A 25,038-nucleotide genomic window follows, 5' to 3' on the forward strand; every position below is an offset into this window, starting at 1 on the left:
GTGTGTGTGTGTTTTTTTTTTGGCATTGATGAACCTTGCTGTTATAGCAGTGTAGACAATATATTGAGACCGGATAGAGCTTTTGACAATATAATGAGACCGGATAGAGCTTTTGCTTGCCCACCATTGCATAACGCATAGTGCACGATGCACGCCTGTTGAGGCCTCTGTCTGAATAGTCGGCTCTCGAGTGACTCTCCGCAGAGTGCCCGTGTCTACGTGGGTGTGACTTCTAGCCGAACGTTCCAATAGCGCACATGTGCACTGCATGAGAGATAGGTAGATATCATTAGAGATAGGTAGGTAGATAGATAGGTAGACATCTATAGGTTATAGGTATATGTGTGTGTTAGGTATATGTGTGTGTTTGTGTGTGAATACATCTACATGTTTTTGGCCTGCCACCGGGGGGCCTTAGTAGAATGTATTTTTCCTGCAAATGACGTGGCCTAAAGAATCGCTAGAGTTGCGGGTCTCAGTAGCGCACGCCGCGGAAAGCTTGGACGCGCTTTCTTATTGTGGCCATTGCTAACTGTGGTGGCGGCTTCGAGGCGTTCTTCTCCGTGCACCTTGCTTTCACGTTTTTCCAAGCAGTGCTTGCCGTGTTGGAAGCTTTGCAGGTACCACCATAACTTGAGCTCATTGTGGCCTGCCACCGGGGGCCTTTCTACAATCTCTTTTTCCTGCCAATGACGTGGCCTGAAAAATCGCGTGAGGTACCTTCAAAGCTTCCTTCTGCGAGCAGCCTGAGGTCACGAGCCCGTGCAACCCCATTGATGAAAGGGTATGAATCATTTTGTTCATGGGCCTGCTAAATGCCAGATAAATTTCTGCCGTTTCTTCTGTGTAAGCACGCCCATAAAGTAACGCATTTTGTATTGTCTTCTCTTGATGCTTGGATGCTGTTGCTTGGCTGATAAGGGCTTTCTGCCTGCTCCTTGTCTTTCTGTATAGCACAAAAGCTTCTCACCAAGGATGAGCTTAAGATAATGGCAGCTCACAAGGCAACTCTATAATGCGTTGTTTCTTTTATGGCTAACTGGGTGTAAGTTGTTCCTTTCATTCTTTTAAGTGGTATGTTTGTTAATGATGCACCTCCGGGTGTTACCTTTTATCAAAGCATTTGATTAGGATGATTGCAGTTGTTGGAAAGTGGGAGTTGATGTCAGGTTCCTCGATTTGCTGTTGCCCAGGGCAAGTGTTGTGTGGTGCTTATGATCTGTTATTGTGTGATGCTTGCCAAGCGTTCAGCAAGAAGACACTCGTCATTTTTGCCAGCAGTCACATCCACCACCTTTGACTAGTTCTCCTGGTAAAATCAGTTTTAGTATTCTTGTCAAATTTTTTGCAGGGCATCTTTCGTCTTGTGGAAGTTTTGGGAATCCTGTTGAGAATGGCCTTCCTCGACCTATCCATCACTCCCTAGGGACTTCTGTGACCAAAAAGCTCACCAGGCTTGCCTGTTCCTTCACCCTCAAGTCATGTGCAAGTTGGAACAATCGGTAGTCGCCTTGGCCAATACACCATCATTACTGAACTCAGGTAACAAGTAAGCATGATGAGATGGAATGTCCGATCCTCCAAGACCAGCAATGCAGGCGTGCATCCTTCTGAATAGTGCTTTTCTATAGCTCCGCCACACCCATGCAAATACAATGGGCAACCCATGGACTGTTGGCACAATGAAGATTAAAGGCTTCCAAGAGCTCACATACAGTTTGGATGTTTCCCTGTTTGAACATGCTCCTGGAGGTAGTCCTATCCAAGCTATTGCTAATTGCGGTGCCGATTCCTCGAGGGCAGAGCATGCTTGTACGTTTTCTCAAGCCCGTGCAATCTCAATGAAAGGGCATAAGCAGCAGCTTGATATCCTCATGCAATAAGGGCAGAACATGAGGAACACCCAGAAAGCCGAAGAGGGAGCTTTGCAGCAACAAGCTGCAAGCTGGCCTGCACCTGTGGCCAGGATGTTGCGGTGCCGATTCCTCATGCGCAGAGCCTGCTTGTATGTTTTCTCAAGCCCGTGCAATCTCAGTGAAAGGGCACAAGCAGCAGCTTGATATCCTCATGCAACAAGGGCAGAACATGAGGAACACCTGGAAGCCGAAGAGGGAGCTTTGCAGCAACAAGCTACAAGCTGGCCTGTACCTGTGGCCAGGATGGAGCCCTACAGTCAAGAGTACTTCAAGGAGGAGTACGCAGGTGATATGCGGAACACCGAACCCATCTCGCTCGACGATGGCATCTGGCAAAGCCAGGAGTTCTTGATTTCCTTGTGGTTCCCCCAAGGATACTAGAGGGGAGAGCTTGAAGCCAATACAACCATCACCTCACAGACCATCATCACCGAAAGCCCGTGCAGAAAATGGGCAACTACCTTAAGCTGCGGCAGTGTGATCATGGTGGGTGGGAGCTTTATTATGGAGATGGAGGCCACCCATAGAAGCCTACATAGCATTGTCTCTTCTCCATGTCCCAAATTCAGATCCCGTTCGTCAAAAAGCTTACACGCACATCATCAGTCGAGGAGGTATCTCTAAAGCCTGCATCTTTACCAAGATTTGGCTAGCTTCAATAGGTATCTATGATTGAAAAGGCATTCCTTCTCTGCCTCCATGGGTTGTGCTCTTCCCTGGCTGGTTTCCCTTCAGCTTATACAACATGGCGTGCGGGGCACGCGAGTGCATAGTGCCTTTGATGATCATTTGCGACAAAAATTGCGTGTTTAAGCTGAAGCCAGAGGTGTCCTTTGAAGAGCTTTATGCTGAGGGGAGGAAGAATGTGCGCTTCGGCTTTGCTTTTGGGGGGAGCTTGACTGACAAGCTCTTTGTAGGGATAGACTATACTTTCAAGGCGATGGAGAAGATAGAGCTCGTACAGTTCCGGCGATGGGGTTTGAAGGAAGCAGCGAGGTGGGTGCTAAAGAGGCAAGATCAGGATTCTGGAGAGCTTCTTGGTTACTATCTTCCCATGTTTTATGCAATGGTTTGCATGAAGATATGGGGCTATGATGTGACACACCCCGTACTCCACAGACCTCTCTCTGCTTTCGAGATGTTCTCAATAGAAAGGAAAGAACATTGTGTAATACAATCGGCCGTATCACCTGTCTGGGATACAACTCTTGTGGTAAGAGCTCTTGTCGAGTCTAGGCTTCCGCTAGACCATTCAGCCTTGCAAAAGGCTGGAAAGTGGCTCCTAGAAAAACAAATCACCAAGCACGGAGACTGGTCCTACAAAAGCAAAGCAGGCTATGTGCCGGTGGGCATTCCAATTCTTCAACAGATGGTACCCAGATGTTGACGATACTGCCACTGTCACAATGGCCTTACACTCCGTGAAGCTAAAGAAGGAAGATGTCAAAATTGGGGCTATTGCATGTGCTGTGGACTGGATTTGAAAGCCATGAATGATCCACCCACTGCAGATGTGACTGCAAGGGTGATGGAATTGGTGGGGAGGCTGATGGAAAGCGAGCAGGGTGAGGGGGTGCTGGCACAACAGATGCCGCATGAGGTGCTGGCAAGAGGATTGGCGTATCTACAGAATGAGCAAGAGGAGGATGGGTGTTGGTGGGGGGTGAACTACATACACGGAACGTGTGGGCGCTGATGGCGATGGCATTGACGGTGCCGACAATGCATGGGGAGGAGATCAGGAGGGGAGTAAAGTGGCTGGTGAAGATGCAGAACAAGAAGGTGAAAGTTGGAGTAGTATGGCGAGGCCGGACCACAACCATGATGAAAATCACCAGCAAATTGTGTTAATCACTTGTGTCTGTCGAGGGACGAAACTTGGTATCTTGACGAGCTCTATGAGGCCTCTATAAAGCCTTGCATGTCCTCTATAAGGCCTCGCTGATGGTATGGTAGCCAACAAATGTGACTGCCAAGTCCTGCAATATACTGTAAGAGGCTGTGCACACAACGGTCCATAGCCATTAATCCTTTCAGTCTGCCTCATCAGGTGCTACGTCTATGAGCCACTATTGCGAAGCAGCAAGAACTCTGATCTGTTAAAACGTTTACTTTGAGGTCAAGGAAGACTCGTTGTTGCAGACATGAGAGAGTTTCCTCTACCTCAAAGAAACATTTTCTCCCTCTATTGTACATCCCTTGAAAGTAATCAACAGCTCTAGGTGTGTAAAAGCACCCATTTAGGCAAGGGCTTGAAGCTCAAAAGGAATGAGCCAATCCACAAGAATCACTGCTTGTGTATCCTTCGCATCATCCCTCCCATGACAAGTCTTGAATTGTATCCAATCTCAAAGCTCCAAGCTCAACGGCATAGTGGATGATAAACGTGGCACAAGGATTAGATATCACACTAATGCAAACACCCTTGTTCTGCTACTACTTAGGTTCTTTGCTTAGGAGATGTGAGGGGCAGCGGGTGACTGGTGGAGGGATTTTGCAGTTTCTCAGTAGGCTGTTTTCTCTCAAGGATCATGGCACCATCATTTGCCATCTCTAAAGGTTCTAGAGAATAAGATTGGCGACCTCGTTGAGGCTCTCGAACAGCAATGACCTCCTCTACTGCTTTTGTCAAAATCTCTGAAGGTCTTCAGATGATATGTCACCCAGTGATTTTAACAGAGCTTCATATGGTTCGAAAATGTTGGGTGCAATGTCTGGCAAGGACACATCAACAACAAATTTGGCAGCACAACATATAAATCTCAAAGCAGGCACAAGTATTGATGCTGCCTTGGTGAGAATGCCCTCCTTTAAGACCACCTCCTTCCCTATTTTCCCTTCCACTTTGTGCGGGCTGTGCTTAGGTGACTCGCAGAGAAAATGCAACTTAGCTGTTTTCTTCACTAAGTTCTTGAGCCTCTTTAGCTTCCCATCTGAAGCTGCAATCAAGGGAACATGGAGATCGTGCCACTTACAAGCACTTCGGAGAGAAGCCGAGAGGAGCAATTTGTGACTATGTTTAACTCCATTTGGTGCAAACATTGTTTCATCTCATGCACATTCTTCCCAATTTCATTCACAAGCAGTGTCAAGTGTCCAAATGTTGCATCCACTTTCGAACATATGATGTCACAGACGAGTTTAAATGGGCCATCTGGAAGTTGTGCATGAAGCAGCTCAGCTTTGCTTTCATGTTTACTTGTTGAACCACTTATTGTAGTTGATTGCGTGAGCAAGTGAATGCCTCTTGCCATTTCCAGCTCTAAGAACTCATCCTGTGTTTTGTGCATTGCTTGCATCTGGATCTCTACATAACCTTTGAGCTCTTGTGGAATTAGAAGCTCCACCACTGGTCTAGATCTCCACTGCCTCTCATCCACTCTACCATTCGGGCCGTGTTTAGATATGACATTCTTGACATTTGCCAATGATATCATAGCATCCCGCACACCGTCTGTCTTTTAAGGATCCATTCCTCTAGCTCTACTATAAGGGGTGCTTCGGTATGTTGACTGACATATGTCAAAGATGGAGGTCTTCGTATCATGCATTTGGTTCATTGTATGATCTAGATCTCTTGCACGTGTCAAACCTTTGGGATAGAACAACAATATCTCGATCCATTCAGGGTTATTATATTCTCCAGTAGCTAATTCAGTTATCACATTGCTTGTCGATGTAGCTCCTGGACATTGCAATAACATATCTTGCTTAGATTGCCCCCCAAACCTCACCACCACTTGTATACCACCTCTCATGAATGAGCTCCAGCAAAATCCCATTCTACAGCTTTCATGGTTGCTCACATCACAACTGTGTTTGTGTCTCACTTGGACCCTTGTAAACACTCCCGATGGGATCAATTGCTTTAACGCCAAAAACATACTATGTCACTGTTGACCCAAGTAATGTTTCTTTTCAATGCGCCATAAAATGTATGTTGTTGATTTATTGTTCGTTATAATGGCAGGCCAACGTGAAGCGAAGCTTCAATTTTCACCTTGTTTTATTTATATATATCTACATATATATAAAAAAGAGAGAGAGAGAGAGAGAGAGAGAGATGTGCCATCAACGGTGTGGCGAACAACTCCTCTTGCACATTATGATAGTTTTTAAGATGGAGTCACCAACGACTCAAAGGCCAATTAGGCAAAGCAACATGCCAAGCAATGGACATACCCTCTAGCATACTCTAGGTGCTCTAAATAACCACCATGCACCACCAATATATTACGTAGGGATTTGTCACAAGGTAGCAAAGAGAGGGGTCAAAAAATGGGAAGGAAAGGAGGGTGCCAAACCAAGTCTCTTACAAGAGACTCGCTCTCGTCTTCAAAAAACCTCCCTCCCCCAAAAAACTGCCAATGCCCCCCTCCCCCGCCTACCCTCTGCGCCTCCGTTGGGTGCGCTCCTGCCCTTTCTTTTGCCGCTCGCTGGACCCAGCGGCCCCAACGCCCTTTTGCCTCCCGCCCCCCTGTACTACTGCCGCCCCTTGGGCCCCACCTGTCTCTACCTCCACTAGCACGTCCCCTGCCTCCCTTGCAGTGCCTCCGCAACCACCTCTCCTGCAGCGCCTCCACGCACCTCTACAAGAGCACCTACGCTTAAGATAGAGAGAGAGAAAGACATGACAGTTATGGCCTGCTGCGATAACCTATGAGAGAGAGAGACATGAGAGTGGGAGTGAGAGAGAGAAAGGGGGAGACGGAAGCTAAGGGCGGCTGCGCCTCATGCGGCATGCGAGACGCATAGCACATTCTTTTCTGTGCGCACCTTTGGAAAATTACGGCCACACCTTTCCACTCAAACAGAAAACTAGTCTTGCTTGATGTCCTTGCAACCATGGACCTTTCTGGAAATAAGCTCTAGGAACAGTTTCCGCTAGAGTTAGGCTCTCTTGCAAGCCTCGTGTATATGGACCTTGATAGCAATGCTCTCACAACCCCCCCGCCAGTATAGTTGGGAAATCTAACTGCTCCCACGGACTTGTGGCTCTGGAAAAACTTGTTTAGGGGCACATTGCCTAAAGAAATATGAAGCTTGCACAGTTTAGCAAACCTCTACATGGCTTCATGTCAACTCTCGGGGTCCTTGCCGATAGAAATTGGCTATTTGCACGCATTGACAAAGATGGATTTCACTCACAATCTCCTATCCGACATATTCTTGACTCCATTGGTTGCCCCCAAAACTTAACCACTCTCATCATGCCCTACAATCTTTTCAATGGGTCTCTTTCGGTTTCGATGAGGAACTGCAAAAGTCTTCAAATTGTGGATCTCTCTTTAAATCAGCTTCAAGGTCTGCTTTCGGATGAGCTTGTGAACCTTCAGCTTGTCAGTTCCCTGTCTTTGGAGAATAACCATTTCAATGGGCCATTACCATCTTGGCTGGGCAGCTGGACAAGGGTAACTTCTCTCTTGTTGGCAACCAATAAGTTCTTAGGGAGCATACCAAAAGAGTTGGGTGACTATTCTTCACTCATCACCTTAAGCTTAGATGGTAATAAACTCTCAGGCTCTATACCTGGTGAGCTCTTCAATGCACCCCACCTCTCACAGCCATTCTTGAATAGGGACTTTTTTAATGGCACTATGGATACGACATTTTGGAAATGCACACTGCTTTGTTAGACATAGAACTCACTAGCAATCAGCTCACAGGGAACATTCCAGGATACTTTGCAGGGATGGCAATGCTAGTGGCATTGCCCCTTACCAAATGAGCTTTGGGAATCCGATTCCCTTATGGAGATATCAGCGAGAGACAACTACCTCACTGGGAGTTTGTCTCCCCTTGTAGGAAACCTCAAAATATTGCATGAACTGTGCTTGGATAGCAACCTTCTCGAAGGGCCCCTTCCAGCCGAGCTGGGTATGTTGGCGAATCTTACCACCCTCACTCTTAGCTCCAACATTTTTTTTGGAGCAATTCCTCCTAAGCTTGGGAGGTGTTCACAGCTTGCTACAATCTAGGTGGCCGAATACCCAAATCTACCTAGGCTAGAGTGCCTTGTTCTATCGCATAATCAGCTCAATGGAACAATTCCAGACAAGATATGCTCTTTTACTACAGAATTCAACATGACAGACTCCATGTTCACCCAACACTTTGGAATACTGGATCTCTCTTACAACAAGCTTAATGGCAGCATACCTCCTTAAATCGGCAAATGCTCTGTTTTGGTCTATGTTTTGCTTCAAGGTAACATGCTGAGTGGCAGCATTTTGGGGGAGCTTTCTGCAGAATTCTACTTGATAAGTGGTTGTAAAAAATAAGCCACTTGAAAGAGACAAACCAACTCCGTTGGAATCTAGCCATGAAATTGATTGCTGTCAAATCCAAGTAGAAAAGGCTGGAAAGGTTTTCCAAACTCTTGGGAATGATTCCATAATAAGCTGTCTATGAATAAGCTGGAAATAGTTGCTGCTGAAATCTAGAGATTGTCCTTGATTCCATAAGAAGCTGTCTATGAATAAGCTGGAAATGCCTCCTGTTAGGTTATTATGGTTGACGTAGAAGCCCACCATGGACACCATCCTCGCATACTCAGAAGGATTTTCCCTGTCAAATGGTTATGGCTTACATCCACCTCCATAATCTTACTACTCTAGACCTCTTGCAGAATGGTTTGGTTGGCAGTATCCCTCCCTGTTTGGGAGAATTGGGCAGGCTGCAAGGCCTGAACTTGGGCCACAACAACCTCACCAGCAAAATCCCTGCAGAGCTCGGTAAAATACGCAACCTGGTGAAGCTCAATGTTTCCCACAATGAGCTCTCTGGACATCTGCCTATTCCTTTGGGATTTCTTTCAGAATTATCACACTACGATGAGCTTTGTGATCTTTCCCAAATGAGCTCGAAGGAGACGTTTTGCCATTTTGCAGCTGTGTCAGATTCTCCTCTATTTCTTTTCTGATGAATGGTGCTCTATATGGTATTGAACAAGTATAGTCAATTAGCGGGTTGACTTTTCCATCGTAATGAAATAATGGCTGTCTTCTTGCGCTCATCGAACCACCCGAAGGCATGCATCTGTGCAAGATAAGTGGGCTGCCTTCTTGTGCTTATCCATCACCTCATCAAGAGACATGCAATTTGGGGAGAAATTTCAAGAGGGTGATGATCTTGCAAGGGAACTGCTTCAAATTGGATGGCCAGCACTGTGCATCATTGATAGTAAAGATGCAAATAATGGCTCCCTTCTTGCGCTCATCAACCAATGCAGCAGGAGGCCAACAGCCTACCAGAGTCAGAAGCAGCGTCGAGAAGTCACAGAGATGTGACAAATCACCTTGGCCAAGACCCAATGCAAGGAAGGAGTGTCCGCAGGGTCCTCTTCATCTTCATGCTCCATAGATTCTGCAATGTCTCCTGGAAAATCTTGCTTGAGAGAAGATGCTGATCTGCAATGTGCTGCGATTGTAAGAGAAGCCATGTTTACCAAGGCTTTAAGATGCATGCATAGGTGATTGCATCTGGAGATAGGCCCTCACTACGCATCTGCTACAAACAGCCCACAGCTTCCTAGCACCACATTTGGCATACATGTCAAAAACGCTGGACGGAATCTCCTGCCACTCTTGTGAGAAACTGCGCTTTGCGATGCTTGTAGAGCCGTGGGGTGACCAGCTGTGTGCAGACCTTCAAAACGCAAGCACACGTAATAAAAAGCATCATTATTCTTGTTACTTGGTTTTTCTGCGAGGCTCCTGGCCATGCGATTCCAATTGTGGGCAATGGCTTCGATCATGCCAAGTGGCCACTTGTGAGTTCAAAGATCCAAAAAAGGACCTTTGGCTCACCAAGTAAAGATGCATCTGTCTCTCTTTTTCCGAATTTCCCACAATTGTTGGCACATATCTAGAGTGGGCATCTAAAGGAAAGGAAGCAATAAGACATAGGATCCCTTTCAACAATACATAGCTACAGCACACACAAGTAATAAGGGCCCTATCAGATAGACTATGCACATGCACCCTAAACCTAATAAGGGCCCTATCAGATAGACTATGCACATGCACCCTAAACCGGCGTCAAAATGGTTGCCAACACTGGCGACGGCTACCGTCGAATATCGAGCACATGCAGGCGCCTTTGAGGTGTCGTAGTGAGAGAAAGTAAGAGAGAGAGAGAGAGAGAGAGAGAGAGAGAGAGCGCTAAAAGTGCCTTCCTGACAGAGAGCAGAACTTGCAGCCCAATGGAGGATCTTCCCACCAAGCAACCGGTGCTTCACCGGCAGTGACCGTTAGGACCCGCTCCTCTCAGTTCCGATGGCGAGGGTGAGCCGCCGATCGCTTTTGCGATTCAAACGGGCAGATGCGTGCAGTGCTGGTAGTGGGCCATGATCCCATTTTCACCATTTGAGACTTCGGCCGCACTGCATGTGCGCACGCTAAGACTGCGCACAGGAGATCTCAGGCTTCCAAGACCTTTTCCGGACGCTTTATGTGCACAGAAGAGGATTGCTGACGCTACAGTTCAGACTTGCTGCGAAAATGCAGAAGATTAGGCAGCAATTGCGGGTGGTCTCTTTGCTGTGATTTGTTCGGCAGAAGGGTCCTGGAGTTGGGTGACCTGACCAGGGCGGTATACCCAGCCCATTTCAGTTCCGTGAGTCAGCATGCCAACGCAGCACACTCGTTGGAGTAGTGTGAACCACCAAATTCAAGGCGCATATTTTGATAGGCCCACATAAGCATACTTTCTTTCCATGGGTGCAGTGTGAATCGGCCTGAGGATCTTTTCTTTTCTCGCTCCAGGTCCGGAGGATTAGGGTTTGAGCGGGGAATGAGCATGGCAAAGATGATCCGCCTACTCTTGCGCTTATGCCATACGCAGGCTGAGCATTTCCAGCCGAGGTCCTGCCTTCAGCTTCTCGCAGCTTTGGAGGATCATGTGGCTAGTTCCACCAAGGAGATTCTTGCTACCGTGAAAGATCTAGCTTTTTTCGACAAGGAGCGGTTGGTCCAGTAGGAGGAGCTTTTTTCGACAAGGAGCGGTTGGTCCAGCAGGAGAAGCGGTTAGTCCAGCAGGAGAAGACGTCGGCCCAGCTGTTGGCCAAGCAGGAGAAGACGTCAGCCCAGCTGGAGAAGCGGTTGGTCCAACGGGAGAAGATGCTGGAATGGCTCGAACAACAGAGAGTCATGGCCCAACTAGACATCTTAAAGCTGAAGGGGCTCAACAATACGAGGGGGCTCTTTGAGAGAATACAGGAAGTGTTGGCTGTGCAGGCTGGAGCTGAGAACAAAAGGGGTACCGCAATATGGGAGGCCATCCTCATCGCTAATTCGGCCCTCGGGATGTGCGTCAAGGAGCATACAAAGATTCCAGTTTGTGAAGTTTTTAAACAAGAAGTGGAAATCCATACAATCTATAGCATCCTCTCCCAGCATGTGCACGTAGGGAAGGAGCTCGTGGAGTTGCAAGCGCTGAAAGGGAAGATTTTATTTGAGAGGGGCTTATGTCGCCGCAACAGGTACAGATCTTCTTGTGCCTCGGGGAGGCGGCAAATATGAAAATCGCGGAAGACCCAGGCACCAGGTGCACGATCTATTCTTGCTTCTTTTTTTTTTTGAATGTTCTTTTATTTTATATACTCTATTGCACAGGCCCGGTTGATCCTCTCTGCCAGAAGCACAACTAGAAGCAACTGGAATTGTAGTGAAACTACTGTCTTAAATGGGAATAAGGAAATCTGTTAGTGCTTTGTGCCTGGCTAAATTTGCTGAATTTGAATTTACTTGAAGATGGACAGAAATGTAGATAGGTGTTTGAATCCACTATTGAAGTGTTTTTGCATGTGATCTAGTTGAGAACATAAATGGTTTATGCGATTGTTACGTGGATGACTTTAAAGGTTCTCGTGTTCCAGAGTGTATCACCTTGTGTGTACTTTTCAACCTTTCTGAAAATGGAAACGCTCTGTTTTATTGCCTAATTTCGTCAAGCTTGGGATTTTGATATGATTGAACACAATCAGGTGTAGATGATGAGTTGTACAGTGGTAAATCAAGTCACTCACAGGATTCCATTTGCAAATCTCAGCTTTCTGTGAAACGAATTCGGCACGGCATATAGTCCGCTTTGTAGTGGGTCTGGGCATAAAAGTAAGATGATGATGAAAATGGGTGTGAAAATCTCAGCTTGGTCTGAAATGAATTTGGCATAGCATATGGTTTGCCAGTTTATCTCGGAATAGATTGACAATGGGTCCCTCCGCCCCTGGTGCTCTCTGCGTTGCCTCAATGGGTCCCTCCGCCTCTGGTGCCCATTCTCTCTCTCCCCCTCCCCCCCCTCTCTCTTTTTCCATAGCCTCCACTGTCGGGCTTGTGCAATGTCTACAGGCTTGCGGGCTCAGTGCTCCCCCCCTCTCTCTCCTGTCGAGTCTACGAAACTACTGGACTGCAAAGAAGAGGGAACAAAGAAACATGCAAAAAAGGATGGCACGAGAGCGAGAGGATGGTGACATTGATGAGCACGAGGCAAAGAAAATTTGTAGGGCAGTTGCTAAGTGTTGGCGTAATCAAACAAACGGGCTTTTTGAGGGTCTTCAATGGAGCATTCTACAAAAACTTCTCAGTCATCCAACGTTCTCAGTGTTGCAACCCACATCAAAGACAATTGGGAGTGTTGGGGTATAAAGCCCAATGTGGTCGCCCAGGTAAGTGGGCGGGCCGCCAGGTATGTACACATATTCTTTTGTAAAAACCTAATAAGAACTCACTATACTCTACACATTACAGTAGAGCGAGTTCACCATATCGTCGTGCTCTTCTTCTCGCACTCTCTCTCGCGTCGCACTTCCGCTCGTACTCCTTCAACTGGTATCAGAGCTCAGATCGAGGCTCGGGGCAGCACTGCAGAAGGCTAGAGTCACCAATTCAGATTGGAGTGAAATTCGACAAGCGAAGACACGGCCCCAAATCTCGTGGGATAGCTCAAACGGCTAGGTGTTGTCAGAATTTCATTCTGAGGTCATCTCGGCCACCGTTCGGCTTCGACAAAGGTCTGCGCAGGCCATTTTCGACTACGTGGTCTCGACGGGTGCAGATCCGACTCTGCAAATTTGGGGTTTTCGGCCTACCACTGCAGGTGCTGAGGATATCGACACTCCCAGAGTGTTGATTTGTGGCTGTCTACACATCGAAGGACGACTCACAGTTCTTGGAGGCGTGTCACATACAACACGGGCGCATCTACACACAGACTGTAGGCGACATCCATTAGTTCATCAGGTAGCTTGTGTTTGCTGCTTGATATTCCAGATTTCATCCTGACATTGCAGGTACTTCCACATGGGATGTATTGTCAGAGATGATGTATGTCTGTTGAGGGTTTGCTGGCTGTGAGTCACGCAGCAAACAACCGCCGCAGCGGTTACAGCATACAGTGGGAAATTTGTGGATGTATGACTTTGTGGGAAGTCTATGTACTGTCAGATTTACTAGAGCCTTTGTTGAGGGTCGAGTGAGGTTTTATTGAGCTGGGGGATTCTCGAATGTTGAGATCCTTTCGGTGATACAGATCTTGGAGCGATCCCTCGAGCACCCTTAGAAAGGCAGCTAGGATGTATTGACTGTGAGTTAGACAGTTGGGATTGCATCTTTGCTTTACTGCCATTGAGGCATTGTCACAGTCTATGCTTACAGGACAGTGACAGAACAGTACAGGTGCAGGACAGGTTTACCCGTAGCTTACAGTGTCAGAGAGACAGTGTTTTTTGAGCTGTTTTTTAGTCTGTTTTTTTAGTACACCAGAGCCATTTTACAAAGGAGACTCTGCCAAAATTTTTGTAGAATCTGAAGCTTTCTTGGTTCATTTGACAGGTTGATATTGGTTCAGAGGTCAGTTTACAGGGGAAACTCTGCCGAATTTTTCCCAGAAAAGTAAACTACTGTGACGCGTAGCAATGGCTGGATCGCAGGACACTGCTCTTTACAATATCAAGAAGTTGGATGGAACCAATTTCCCATTGTGGAAGAAGCACATTTGGCACGTGTTGGTACAAAAGAAGCAGATAAAACCTATAAAGCTCAAGGGGATAAAACCAGAAGATATAGACGAAGATGAATGGAGCGAAATGGATGAATTGACACTTTCTACCATTATGCTGACTTTGGCAGAAAGCGTTTACTTCAATGTAGCAGACGAGATGTCGGCTTATCAAGCATGGTTAAAGCTGAGTGATCTTTATGAGAAGCACAGTGCAGCTTCACAGGTATACTGGCTTAAGAAGCTTGTTGACTTCAAGATGAAAGAAGGGACACCTATGTCCAATCATCTGAATGAATTCAACACAATCTAAAGTTAGTTGTCAGCTCAAGGTGTCAAGTTTGATGAACCTGTTAGAGCTATGTTCCTGTTGATCACATTGCCGGAAAGTTGGGACACTTTTCGCACATCTTTGAGTAATTCTGCACCTCCAGATGGTTTGAACATAGCAGGTGTAGAAGGAAGTCTGCTTACTGAAGAAACCAATAGAAAGACAATGGACAAAGGTAAAGGAACAGCCTTAGTTGTCAGGGGAAGGACCAAAGAAAAATACAAAGGTGGAAAGAGGAATCAGTCTCGTAGCAAGTCCCGCAGTGCTAAAGGCAAGAGTGACATAGAGTGCTACCATTGTGGCAAGAAGGGTCACATGAAAAGAGACTGCAGAGAATGGAAAGTAGAAAAAGGCAAAGAGAAAGTTGAAGACCATGGTGAGAAGAACAAGTCCTCAATGAAGATTCAAGAAATAAATGTGACAAACACTGTTGCAGAGGATGACAGTCTAGTGTCAGGAGACATCTACTTCTTGAAGAATACAATGGACTCAGCTCTTCTTACAGCATCTGATGGAAATGCAATGAGTGACTGGATTATAGACTCAGGGGCATCACTTCATGTGTCTCCAAACAAGGAGTGGTTTACCTCTTATGTGACCACTAAAGATCATGTTCGGCTAGGCAATGGGCAGACATGTGAGATCTTAGGTGTTGGAGATGTTCAATTGAAGTTTCAGAATGGCTCTTCTTTCACGCTGAAGAATGTGAGACATGTTCCCGCAATTACAAAGAGCTTGATCAGCACATGTTTACTTGATGATGCTGGATACGTCACCACTTTTGGACAGAACATGTGGAAGATATCCAAGGGTTCTATGACAGTAGCACATGGAGTAAAGTCAGGAGGACTTTACATGATTTATGTATCAAATGTCTCTAAAAATTTAATCAATGTAACCGAGCAGCCGAACGTTTCTTTGTGGCATTGCCGGTTAGGACATATGTCCAAGAAGGAAATGGAAATCTTGTCTCGTTCTGGTTATTTGCCTGGCTTTTCATTTAATGATTTTGAATTCTGTGAACATTGTCTGTATGGTAAGCAAACACAGCAGCCACATAAGCATAGACGCAGTAGAGAAGAGATACACAGTTGGCACTTGTTCATAGTGATTTGTGTGGACCTATGCCTAACCTATCTCTAGGGGGAGCTTCTTACTTTATGACATTTATAAATGATTACTCGAGGAAAGTATGGGTTTACTTTCTCAAGCACAAGGATGAAGCGTTTAGTGTTTTTAAAACGTTTGTGACACTTGTGGAGAATCAGAGTGGCAAGAAGCGTAAATGCTTACGCACTGACAATGGTGGAGAGTATGTTTCAAAGGCCTTTCAGGACTTTTGTGAGTCAAAAGGTATAAAACGTGAACTTACTGCTCCTTACAATCCTCCTCAAAATGGTGTTGCTGAGAGGATGAATAGGACCATACAAGAGAAGGTCAGAAGTATGTTGTCTAATGCACAACTGCCAAATGGGTTTTGGGCTGAAGCTGTATCAAGAGCTGTTCATCTTGTAAATAGATCTCCTAGCAAGGTTTTGCAGAAGGATTCAGTGCCAGAGATGGTATGGTCAGGCAAAATGCCCTCATACAAACATCTCAGAGTCTTTGGCTGTGAGGCATATACTCACGTTCCAAAGGAATTTAGGAACAAACTTGAGCCAAAGAGTAGAAAGTGCATCTTTCTAGGCTATGGTAATTCTGGTGAGATGGGGTACAGACTTTGGGATCCCGAATCCAGAAAGGTTGTCCGCAGCAATGATGTTCACTTTAATGAATCCAAATAGCATTTTAAACCAGAGAGGGTTGAGGAGATTAGAAGAGTTGTCTTCCAAGAAGATGGACCTGCACGTGCAAGACAAAATGTCAGGGCTCAAGAGGAGCAAGGACAGGATAGAGTGGAACCACAGGTTGTGGCTGAGCCTCAGCCACCTATTGTGCGTAGATCTGGACGTGTCACCCGACCTCCTGATAGGTTTGTTCCATCTATGAACTATGTCATGTTGACTGATTGCAATGAGCCTTCATGTTACAAGGAAGCAGTGCAAATGAAGGACTCCGGGAATTGGCAATTGGCCATGCAGTCAGAGATGACAGCTCTGCATAAAAACAAGACATGGAAGCTAGTTAAATTACCACAGGGCAAAACGGCTCTACCTTGTAAATGGGTTTACAGGTATAAGATCACCGCTCATGATAGTCAGCCAAAGTACAAAGCAAGGCTTGTTGCCAAGGGCTTTAAGCAAGAACAAGGCATTGACTTTGATGAAGTCTTCTCTCCGGTGTTCAAGATGACTACATTGAGATGCTTTCTTGCATTGGTTGCCATATTAGATTTGGTGTTGCACCAAATGGATGTCAAGACAGTGTTCTTGCATGGTGATTTAGATGTGGAAATTTACATGCAGCAGCCAGAAGGGTTTGTTGAGAAAGGCAAGGAAGATTGGGTATGCCAGCTGTTAAAGAGTCTTTATAGCTTAAAACAATCACCGAGGGCATGGTACCATAAATTCCACAAGTTTATGCTTTCTCAAGGCTACAAACGTAGTGAGTTCGATCACTGTCTATATACAAAGAAGGCTAAGGATGGTAGTTGGCTGATCCTTATTTTGTATGTGGATGACATGTTGATTGCTGGCAAGCACTTGGAAGAAATTTCAGCTTTGAAGTCAAAGATGGCAAATTGACATGAAAGACATGGGTGAGGCAAGTCATATACTTGGTATGTGCATTGAGAGAGACAGATCAAAGAAGTTGATTTGGTTATCTCAAACAGATTATATTGACAAGGTTTTGCAACGTTTCAATATGGAGAAGGGAAAGGCACTGAGTGTTCCATTTCCACCATATGTGAAACTTAGCAAACAAGATTGTCCTGTGTCTGAGGAAGAATAGACTGAAATGGATAAGATTCCATATGCGTCTGCAGTGGGTAGTTTGATGTATGCAATGATTGCTACTCGCCCAGACATTGCATTTGCAGTGGGAGTAGTAAGTCGATACATGTCAAACCCAGGTAAGAAACATTGGGAGGCAGTGAAAGGAATATTGAGATACCTGAAAGCTACAAAGAGTATGCGTATATGCTATGGGAGTCAGGAGCTAAGTGTAAAGGGTTTTACAGACTCAGATTATGCAAGTGACTTAGACAACCGAAGGTCTACGTCAGGGCATGTCTTTACATTGGCTAGTGGAGCAGTATCATGGCATTCTAGATTACAAGATTGTGTTACTCAGTCTACTACAGAGGCTGAATATGTTGCAGCATCAGAGGCATGCAAAGAATCAATTTGGCTTAATCGACTAGTAACAGATTTGGGAATCAAAGAAGAGATGCCTGTGTTATATTGTGATAGTCAAAGTGCTATACAATTGGCTCGCAATCCAGTTTATCACTCAAAGACAAAGCATGTGGATGTGAAGTATCATTTCATCAGGGAAATGCTCGAGGATAAGCAACTTCAGCTTGTCAAAGTTCACACCACAGAAAATCCTGCTGATCTACTTACAAAAGGACTTCCCTCAGAGAGCTTTGCGCATTTTCGCAAGCAGTTAGGTGTAGGGTAGTACATCACTTCTCTACATCTCTTGTATATTAGCTTGTATAGTAGCTTCTCTCACACTTAAAGTACCACATTGGACTTTAAGTGGGAGGTTGTTGGGGTATAAAGCCCAATGTGGTCGCCCAGGTAAGTGGGCGGGCCGCCAGGTATGTACACATATTCTTTTGTAAAAACCTAATAAGAACTCACTATGCTCTACACATTACAGTAGAGCGAGTTCACCATATCGTCGTGCTCTTCTGCTCGCACTCTCTCTCGCGTCGCACTTCCGCTCGTACTCCTTCAGGGAGGCTCATTTTCTCTAACATTTGTCATACATTGTCTGAGGTGAAGACTCCTCGTTCAAACAATGAGCTATTTTTGAAACGGGCTACTGTGATGGCATGCCTCAATAGAGTCAATGGGGTTGACAATCCTCAATAGAGTCAATGGGGTTGACAATGTAATGAGCAATAACGATGTTGCGAAGGCATTAGGACTTCATCGAAGAAATGTCGTAGGAGCCAGTTTCGGGCTGCAAACTGATATGGAGGAAGGTTACTTCCCTTAGACACGTGTCAACGTCAACAGCATAAGACCAGTACCATAACAATCGAAATCAGAGAAATCGTTTTTTAATTTCGGTCAATGAAAACCCGCATCTCCCCAAACAAGAAAGATGTCGTTCGAAAGAAAATCAGCAGGAGAGCACATGTGGTGCACGCGGTGCATCTTCTCAATTTACCTTAGGTATATCAGCCATGGCATCTTGAAAGTGTGTCACAATGCTTTACTTAGTAATTTTGGGTGCTTTTGCAAAAGCTTTGAAATGATTCATAAGTGTCTCAAAGTGCTTCAAACTGCATCACTTAGAGCCTGTAAAATCTTGAAAGCGCTAGAAAAGTGCATCTCTATGTGCATGAAAGTGCTAAAAAGTGTTTTGTAGTATTTCAGAGCGCTTCCAAAGTGCATTAAAGTGCTTCATGGTGCTTGAAAGTGCCACAAAGTATTTTAGAGTGCTTCAGAGTGCTTTCTAAACTCTAAAGTGCTTTGGAGTGTTACAGAGTGCCATAAAGTGCCTTAGAATGCTCTTAAATAGCACTGCTTTCAAAGAGCCCTTAAAGTGCACTTCAGAGTGCTTTCAAGTGCCCAAGAGTGCTTTAAAGTGTTGCATAGTGCTTCAAAGTGTTTCAAAGCACTTCAAAGTACTTTAGAGTGCTTTGAAATGCCACAGAGTGCCTCAAAACGCTTTAGAGTGCTTCCAAAGTGCACCAATGTAGTTCAAAGTGCACCAAAGTGCTGGTTAAGTGCTTCAGTGTGCTATTAACTGCCACAAAGTGCCTCAGAGTGCTCTTAAAGTGCACTAAAGTTCTTCAGAGTGCTTTCAAGTGCCCCAAAGTGCTTTGCAGTGCTACAGAGTGCTTCAAAGGGCACCAAAGTGCATGACAGGTTTCTTGAAAGTGCCACATGGTGCTCGAAAGTGCCACAAAGTGCTTCATAGTACTTTCAAGTGCTTTAAAGTACTGTAAAGTGCTTAAAGTTATCCCAAAGTGCTTCAGAGTGTTCTCCAAGTGCGCTTCAGAGTGCTTTTTAGTGCCCAAAAGTGCTTTAAAGTGTTGCATAGTGCTTCATAGTGTTTAAAGCGCTTCAAAGTACTTTAGAGTGCTTCAGATTTCTTGAAAGTGCCACAGAGTGCCTCAGAGGGCTTTGAATTGACACAAACTGCTTGAAAGTGCTTTTAAAGCGTGTCACCAGTAGTTTAGAGTGCCGCCAAAGTGCACCGATGTAGTTGAAAGTGCACCAAAGTGTTGGTAAAGTGCTTCAGTGTGCTATCAAGTGCCACAAAGTGCCTAAGAGTGCTTTTATAGTACACTGAAGTGCTTAAGAGTGCTTTCAAGTGCCCCAAAGTGCAAAGTGCTTCAAAGGGCACCAAAGTGCATGACAAGTTTCTTGAAAGTTCCACGTGGTGCTTCATAGTACTATCAAGTGTCCAAAGTGCTTTAGAGTGTGTAAGTGTTGCAACTAGATTTCAGTACTTTATAGTATTTTTAAATGTCTTTTGTGTGGTAGAGGGACTTGTACATGCGGTTCCAAGAGGCTAATCCTAACATTAGGATGTCCCTTAGATGCTTTGAGGGTCTGAAGCCATACTTTGTACGCAAGTTGAAGGACCGCACACCTGTTGTTGTGAATACCATGTTCAACTTGTTTACTTGAAGGAAGGCTTAAATCAAATACGTCATGGAAGATACGGGCTACATGGAACATCATGCTTTTGCAGGTGTCTTGTGTGCAGTCTGAGTGGTGGAATAGCGCAACGCACAACATCAAAAACAACTTTTTTATCCTTGACAAAACTATGGGAGTCTGTATTGTGTCCAAAGCCAACTCATAGAGCTTTTCACCGCAACAAATGTCTTTTGGGAACATGTACTGATTGCGGGATTGAAAGGCTCTTGTTGTGTCCCGTTGAAGAGAGTGATGGTATTTCTAGAATGACTATTAAGCTTTTTGACAAGGTTCCTACACAAGAAAAGGATGAAGAAGGTCTAGATAAATGTCGGAAAGACCTTGTGGTTCAGCAGCTCAGTCCGATGAGTTTCATTTCTGTGCTCAGAGGGAAACTAGGGAAGTTCATCAAACACAACTACTTGTACATGTGGCAAGCTCAACAGTTCAAGGAGTGTGTGGCCAATTTTCCTAACGATGTAGTGGGGCCTATAGTGGATTTTGCAGAGAATTACTCCATCAAGGTGCAAAACGAGATTCAGTCAATGCATTGGTATTCATCTCAGGTCACAATCTTTATTCACATTTCATACTTATGTGATGCGCTTGGTGCTATACAAAAGAAGACTCACTTCTACATCTCTGACAACAAGACACATGACACTTTGTTTTGTGCAACACTGTTTTCTTTTGCACAATGAATGGCGGAAAATCAAGCGACATTGGGTGTGGTCGGATGGTGCCGCGTCACAATTCAAAGCAAGGTGGCCATTCTATTTTTTTGCACGATTGTTCAACATGACAGGTGTCGAAATGACTCACAATTTCTTTGCTTCAGGCCATGGAAAGGGTGAACACGACAGGGTTGGTGCAGTGGTCAAAAGAGCCCTCACACAGGAGCAGTTGAAATCTAATGGCTAGGAGTTGCATAACGCTTCAGGCATTATTGCATTCCTCAATGCAACTCTCAGAAATCAATGCCCACAGACAAGCAAGAAAGTCGATCGTGCTTTCTGGGAGGTCAAGCTCGGTGATGTCGATAGAGTTATAGAGTGGGATTGCAAGCGCATGACAGGGTCTCGATCCTGGCACTGTGTCAATTGCTACAGTGAGTCGGATATGCACAGACTAAGGAAAACACTGCTCTCTTGCTTTTGTGGTGCGTGCATCAAAGTCCAATGGAGGAGATGTGCCAACAAAGTGTAAGGTCTCTGACCCCGATCAAAAGAGCACCATTGTACCTTGAAATGAACATAACGGAAAAAGTTACTATTTTTAGCAGTTTTCCGAATTCTGTCAGTGCCATGATGTTTAGAATGTTTTAAAGCTTCGAAATGTGGATTAAAATAATTTTTGTAAAAAAATTCCAAAAATAGTAAGTTTTTGGTCACCCGACCCGTCCAGTTATGACCGTCTCGAAAAACTGCACCCGTACCCCAAATTTGAAAAAATGCATTTTCAGACCCCGAGGGCTGCTAAATATGGCAGGTACTCGGACCCGTACGCCTTAGTTAGGGCTTGGTATAGCAATTTTTGGCATCAAAATCCGACTCGTATGACTCGTTTTAGCCTAAAACCAAATTTTCCCAAAATTGTTCGGGGAGGCACCGGGGGCCCGAGGCTGTGTGGAAACAGGTTCCAGGCCACTCTAGGTCAGCTTTAGCAGCTAGGGGGCACCTTTTGTCCTTGTGGGAGTCTTGGGAGAGTTTCCAAGCTTGCAACTAAGTGAGAGAACCAGTTAACCAAGCCAACTGGACACTTGGTGGGTAGGCAACTAGACTTGCCAATGCATTCACTGAGTGCTCACCCAGTTGCTTATAGCAATCCATATCGATTTTCAGCTTGAGGAGGCCTATTTAAAGGTGTTCTCACACACACATATATACATGCTCATATACACACCCAGTACACACACACACACACACACACACACACACACACACACACACACATACACACACACACCTACACACACCTTGGGGAGGTGCTATCTGCACACACACAGTTTTTGAAGGAGAAGCAAGGAGGGAGGTGCTGCTGAAATTCTCATCTTGAGGATTCATTTGGATCAAAAAATCAAGAGGATTCTCAGCCCCTAATCACGGTAATTATGGTTTAATTACGGCTCTTCTTAATTCTCATCATTACTCTCTCATAATTCTCGTCTACTATGCCTACTTTTAGCTATAATTCCCAATAGCTGCTCTCTAAGTTTACATAGCTATACTCCCTTGCATAATCATCATTCAATTAGCTAAATTATGTAGCCATTCATCATCCTTAACCACAGATTAATGCATGATTAGGAGAGATTCTCTCTCTAGGCAGCATAATTAATAAATTGTCAGCAGCATGTAATAATGTAGATCTGATGAAATTCACCCTATTACCATTCAATAGTAATGTAATTAATTAGATTCAAAAAGATTCTCTCACATTAAGATGTGATTAAGGTAAAAATTAATTCGTCATTAGGCTAATAAGAGGAGAATTTTCTATCACATATGCATGCGGTAATTCTGCATCTTCAAATTGCACTAAGAAATTGATCGAGCTTGCTTACTTCATCTCTATTGTAAGTCAATTAGTAAAATTCTGAATTCTTAATCATCTAAGCCAAGTGATTAAATTTAGAACCAGTTCCCATAGGGCAAGTAAAGAACTACCCATAAAATTGCTAGGTCTCGAAGGAAAATCTAATCTCTTGCATAAGAAGGATTCATTAATGATTCTAATATGCCAATTGGTTTGTTATGATGCTCTCGGACTTTAGTAAAATGGCCCCGGTTAAGAGAACTCGCTTCGGTGGTGCCCACGACTACGAGGCGAGAACAAGCAATGTCAATAAAAAGGGAAAAGCTCCCATGGACGGACAAATACCGGCCATCTCACGGACCATTGACGAAGAAATGGAAGAGGTAGGTCATAATTTCATTCAAGCTGTTTAATTTAACATTGCACACGTCCAAACATGTTGGAGAAATCCGACGGAAACCTCGGCATTGAATTCATTGTACATTAAAGTCTAAAGTAGGAAAGAAATGATTGATGGGTATGCTATTTGCAAGAGGAAAGAATGTCTGCTAGGGAAAATTTAGCTCGACATGTTCATTTTATTTCCAATGTTGAATCAGTCCTGACCCCCGTATTGATCACAGGGGGCAGAGTTCCGCGTTAAGGGCTCTTGAATCCACGACTTGCTTTTTATGTGGTGGATACACACGACTTGCTTTTATGCGGTGGAAACTCACGTCTTGCTTTCTATGCCGTGGGAGTGTCCATGTCGTGCTTTCTATGCGGTGGACATACCTAGTTGTATGGGCAGCTAGGCGACAACGGGAGGAGTAAACTCTCGCTAGAGGGAAGATGTTGTACCTCCAGAACATTGGAATTTTAATGTATAAGTTTGAGTAGAATTTTTACTAGAATATTGTATTGGTGTTGTTTGCAATACTGGTTGAAGGGCTGTCTTAACGAACAATGTGATTCGGAATCTAATCAAGGAATCTTAATGTTGAACAACCATAGTGGTAGTAATTAGGACACACAAGGAAGTGTGAGTGTGGGGGTGGAAAGTGGGGGCTTGGCTCAGGTTGCCAATGCCTATGAGAAGGATGGTCCCGATTGGTCGGGAACTCTCTGTCCCCATAGTGTTGAAATCGATACTAGTAAAACTCATTGCCCCTAGAGCGGCGAAGTCTCAAGTGTACATGCCTCTGAAACATGGGGAAAAAGGCATTCGAGGTCTCTCTCCTCTTGGAAGGTGGGTCTTAGGATCGTTAGATAGTTTAAGTACGCTTCCCCTGCGAGGTGGAGCTAGATCTCCTTGCTAGTAGGCTCGAACTCGACTCACTTTGTGATGAGAGATCGTCCGCTAGTTGAACCCTGAACCATTTTGTTTGCTTCCGCTATAGATCTAGTGGCCACCAGGTTCACCATCAGATCCGTCGTTTGATACGGTGGGGTAGGGACCTCACACAAAGATCATGTGCAGGGGTGGCTATACTTGCAAATACAACCCACAATTTGGATGAAAGTGATGGAGAAGCGTCGAGCAAGGATGAGGATGAATACGCCCCCATGTATGTTGGCCACCACAATGACCTGAGCGATGCCTTGATGGTCTCTAAAAAATTTGGTCTCTTGAATCGATGGGCGGCTTTATACACTTTGTATTTATAAGGGTAAGTGACAAGTTATTCTTACCACCATTTGCTATCAACACTGCCAAATTCTACTTTAATGCATACAATCACTAGAGTTAAGTTCATTTAGGAAACTAATATTAGAACCACCACCAAGGAGGACTATCAAATATTCAAAGGTCAATTTATAAGGCAATTTGCAAAATCCATTATACACAATGACATTACTTTGCAATCAAAAGTTTTGTAAACAAGAGTATCATATATTATGAGTTCAAATAGTCATTGTGCAAGTTTTACAATGGCCGGTGGTCCCCTGCCCCCAATCGTACCTAGCTAGGTATGTGGTGCCTCTCGAGCATAAGCTCATGATGTTATGCATGGTGGTATGAAAAACACTGAAAAAGACTCTATTTTCCTACATGAGAATATTTATAAATCTTCTTGTGATGGCGATTGGTTTTGGAGGTCATTTTTTTCACACTAATTCTTGCAAGGTCTTCCTGCATGTCTAATTCAATCTTGCCCTCCAAGAAGCCACAACGATGGTCAAATAAGCAAAGGTTATGCACAATCTTGAGAAGCAGGAACAACCAGAAAGAAATGCTACTACTGAGGTGCCTTTCTTGACAATAGGAGTTGCCTCTTGAATAATAAATCACGTGTGTTTCCACATTCTGCTATTTGCATCAAGGTTTTGTAGTTTTATCCCCCAAACAAAAGTTTTTCTAGTTGTTCAATAAAGAACAACACCAAACCCCTTTGATGAGATTCGATCTATGTCACAAGAATATCTCATCCAAGTCGCTATGATGAAGTCCCTATAGTCCATCGTGGTATAGCCACTTTCATTGGGATAGCGACCTAATGCATTGCATGTT

At 44.7% G+C, this 25,038-nt stretch overlaps 2 pseudogenes across 1 annotated transcript; one reads left to right on the plus strand and one right to left on the minus strand.

Annotated features, from left to right (window-relative positions):
* The first annotated feature begins 790 nt into the window (after positions 1–790).
* On the plus strand, positions 791–4,164 carry LOC147451273 (dammaradiene synthase pseudogene; annotated as a pseudogene). Its single transcript, XR_015189203.1, has 2 exons — positions 791–1,045; positions 1,352–4,164. The product of XR_015189203.1 is annotated as a dammaradiene synthase pseudogene (transcript).
* Positions 4,165–4,494: 330 nt separating this feature from the next.
* On the minus strand, positions 4,495–5,493 carry LOC147451274 (uncharacterized; annotated as a pseudogene).
* Positions 5,494–25,038: the final 19,545 nt, after the last annotated feature.

The sequence above is a fragment of the Adiantum capillus-veneris genome, chromosome 9, assembly GCF_014529385.1.
Source record: "Adiantum capillus-veneris isolate H3 chromosome 9, ASM1452938v2, whole genome shotgun sequence".
Classification (NCBI taxonomy): Eukaryota; Viridiplantae; Streptophyta; class Polypodiopsida; order Polypodiales; family Pteridaceae; genus Adiantum; species Adiantum capillus-veneris.